This window comes from Brassica oleracea, chromosome C4 (genome assembly GCF_000695525.1).
Source record: "Brassica oleracea var. oleracea cultivar TO1000 chromosome C4, BOL, whole genome shotgun sequence".
Lineage (NCBI taxonomy): Eukaryota > Viridiplantae > Streptophyta > Magnoliopsida > Brassicales > Brassicaceae > Brassica > Brassica oleracea.
The window spans coordinates 27,023,676-27,027,723 of record NC_027751.1 but is presented as its reverse complement, the minus strand read 5'-3'; the positions used below and the strand labels follow the sequence as shown (position 1 = coordinate 27,027,723).

Here is a 4,048-nt window from a genome sequence, read left to right as displayed (position 1 = left end):
AGATCGGTGTCAGCAAACTCCCAACCGTCTCCTTCTTCCTGCCTTTGCCCGTGAAGGGCTTCTTCTTCAGGTCCACCAAGTGCGCAGCAAAAATGGCTCCGAGGGTTAGAGTCACCACGTCTTCGATCTCATCGAGATGAGCCAGGTTCACCAAGCCGTTTAATCCACAGAAGAGTAGTGTAANNCTGACCTTGTTGGGCTCCATCTTGCAAACCAACGTGTTTGCAAGAGCTCGTAGAAATTACCAGAGGGTGGGGTGACGGATGTCTGTCTGCGTAGCGGAGTTGGAGTTCCACGTCCCCGTGCCGATTATCTCCAAGAATCCGTTGAGGCCTAGGAAGGGTGGAATCTTGCTCGCAGCTGCATCCTCCTTGAAACCGTAGATGCGGAAGAGCTCGGGGATGGAGATCCTGTATCGAATTCCTAGCGAAGAAGGTCAGTGTACGATTTCCTGCTACCCTCGCCTTCGAGGTGCTGTAGGTGAGCTCGACTGTGGCCATAAACTGTCTGACCAAGTCGACGTGGAGATCGTATGCGCGAGTGGCCATGGTGCCAAGTCCGAGCTGCGTGATCATCTCCTTAATGGCTGGCTCGATCCGGAGCTTCTGTAAGATGTATGAATCGATGAACCGTGTGGGCTCGATAGATACGCCAAGCCAAGCATTGTAGAACAAGCTGTCGTAGTCGTCCCACTCGTCCTTGAGCAAGCGGTTGATGCACTCCGTGCTGTTGACCGTTTTCTTCGGGTCAGCGAACTCCGAGAATGTCTCGATGGGTGTTTTTTCGTCACGAGGCCAAGGGTCGCGGTGCTGTATGGAGGTGCTAGCTTCGTCGTATCTCCTCTTTCTCCTCCTCTCACGTCTTTCTGCGTATGCGTCTGAGCTCATCTGAAAACAAACAGAAAAGAGAGTAGAAGTGAGATAGTGTTGTCGATATATTGTGATATCGATCGATGAAGTATGTGAGACATCGATGGATATATGTCGTTAAAAATTAGTCGACAATAAGGGTATCGATCGACGCTATAGAGTTCTAGTCGATCGATGTCGAATCGCGAAACCTGCAAATATCACTCAATTCCAAATCGCACTTTCAAGGCATTAACAACATAAAATCCACGATCCTAACACTAGATAATCGTTAGAAACTTCAAAACCATCCCAAATCCGCGCCTAATCATAAGTTCTAGTTCATCTCAAAACTCAACTCTGAAAATTCTTAACAAAAGAGAATTTCAAAGTCAAACCTTGTAGATCGGGTGAGTGAATGAACTAAACAGATAGAGAATGAGAAATCGAGCGGATTAGGGCGAGAAACGGAGGAATTCCGTCAAGAATCGAGAGAGAAAAGAGAGCTTATGATTTCGTTAGGGTTTCGTGAATGAGAGGAGAAAGAAGCGGATGTCGAGTTAAATGAGGTTAACCCTCGATATGTCTGCATCGATCGATGGTAAGACAGCTACATCGATCGATATTTCTCCAAATAAACTACTCCTGATTTCTATTACTCCTAATATTTTACTAATAATAAGATATAAATATAAATATAGATATAAATAAAAATATAACTAATATTTTTTTTTTTGAAAAGAAAATGGGTTGCCTCCCATTCAGCGCTTAAATTTTAAAGTCTTTAGCTCGACTTCCTGACTAAACTAGTTATCAGGGGGTTCTAGAATAATGACTCCGGAGGGTTTTACGTCTGTTACTGTGAATGGTCCGGACCAACGAGATTTAAGCTTTCCAGGAAATAGCGTTAGCCGAGAATTATAAAGGACTTGATCATCCGGTTCAAAGTGTCGGGATAAGATCTTCTTATCATGGTACGCTTTAGTCCTTTCTTTATATAGTTTCGAATTCTCATAGGCTAAATGTCTGATTTCATCAAGCTCGTTAAGCTGGATGAGTCTCCTTTCGGCAGTAGACTTTATATCAAAACTCAGAAGTTTAGTGGCCCAAGATGCTTTATGCTCCAGTTCGACTAGTAAATGACAGGATTTGCCATAAAGGAGTTGGAATGGTGTTGTTCCCAACGGTGTCTTATAGGCGGTCATGTAGGCCCAAAGTGCATTATCTAGTTTCCTAGACCAATCCTTTCTGAAAATTCCTACATTTTTCTCTAGTATTTCTTTGATTTGTCGATTAGAGACTTCTACCTGTCCACTGGTTTGTGGGTGGTAGGGCGTAGCTTCTCTATGCTGAACACCGTTCTTTTTAAGCAATCCATCAAAGACCTTATTGATGAAATGGGTTCCACCGTCACTAATGACTATTCTAGGAACTCCAAACCGCGGAAAGATTATGCTCTTGAAAAGCTTAATAACTACAGATGCGTCATTGGTTGGGGAAGCTACTGCTTCAACCCATTTTGATACGTAGTCTACAGCGACTAGTATATACTTGTTTCCTAATGAGGATGGGAAAGGACCCATGAAATATATCCCCCAGCAATCAAAGACTTCTACTTCCAGAATGAACTTATGTTCCATTTCGTGGCTTTTGCTGATTTTTCCTCGTCTTTGGTATCTGTCACATTGTGTTATAAATGCATGGACATCGCGAAAAGTCGTCGGCCACCAGAATCCTGCTTGAAGGATTTTCAAACCCGTTTTGTAGGTGGCAAAATGTCCTGCATAGTCAGATCCATGACATTGGTATATAATATCCGGAATTTCAGCTTCGGATACGCATCGTCTGTATATCCCATCAGAGCAATGCATGTAGAGGCATGGTTCATCCCAATGATATCTTCTAACTTCTCTGAAGAATTTCTTCCTCATATACCCCTTGAGTTCTTCAGGCTCGACTTCGGCTGCCAAATAGTTGACTATATCAGCATACCAGGGTCGATCTTTCGAGTTCCTACCAATTGCGTGCACCTCTCGTTGCGATTCTTCATCAGGTGTGAGATTTATCTTATCACCAGCAACGTTAACCTTTATGTCAATATTTATTTTATAGACGAGGTGCCGTGATTGTGGTTACTAGGGAATCGAGGCGTTGCAATACTGTCATTGTCGATCGATGTATCACTACTGGAATCGATCGATATGTTCTCTTTTGCATCGATCGATGTCTCATCGGAAGTCAGAGATATTTGACCTACGAAAGATGTGTTTATTTGTGCAACGTTCTCTGTTGTGAAGAAATCGTCTATAGGGACGTTATCCTCTATTCTGATCCGAGAAAGATGGTCAGCGACTCCATTATCTACTCCTCGTTTATCTTTAATTTCAATATCAAACTCTTGGAGTAGTAAAATCTAGCGTATGAGTCGAGGTTTTGCATCTTTCTTTTGCATCAAATATTTAATGGCAGCGTGGTCAGTGTGAACTATCACACGTGTGCCAATTAGATATTGACGGAATTTTTCAAATGCATAAACTACCGCGAGTAGTTATTTTTCTGTTGTTGCATAATTCCGTTGCGCTTCATCAAGCGTACGAGTGGCGTAGTAGATGGCATGCAGCTTTTTATCTTTTCTTTGGCCCAAAACTGCTCCTATCGCAAAATCACTCGCATCGCACATGATCTCGAAAGGGAGATTCCAGTCGGGGGCTTGAACGACGGGGGAAGTTATAAGGGATTTTTTTAAATCTTCGAAAGCTTTCATGCATTCTGGGGTAAAGTCGAACTTTACTTCCTTGCACAAGAGGTTATTTAAAGGTCTAGCAATTTTTCTAAAGTCTTGTATAAACCTCCTATAAAATTCGGCGTGTCCGAGAAAACTTCTCACGTCTTTTACATTTTTGGTTGCTGGTAGACCGGTCATCACCTCGATTTTAGCTCTATCTACCTCTATACCAGCGGGGGAAACCTTATGTCCTAATACGATGCCATCGTTAACCATAAAATGACATTTTTCCCAATTTAGGACAAGGTTCTTTTCTTGCAACTCTTAAAATTTGAGGCAACTCTAAATACCTTGCATAAATTATCGAGGCAACTCTTAAAATTTGATCCGTAGACTGAAAAGTCATCCATAAAGACTTCCATAAAGTCCTCGATCATGTCTGTAAAAATTGACATCATGCAACGTTGGAAAGTGG

General features: G+C 42.5%; 1 pseudogene; it reads right to left on the bottom strand.

Annotated features, from left to right (window-relative positions):
* Positions 1–241: 241 nt before the first annotated feature.
* The window catches only part of LOC106338534, a 4,751-nt pseudogene continuing 944 nt past the window's right edge, over positions 242–4,048 (bottom strand).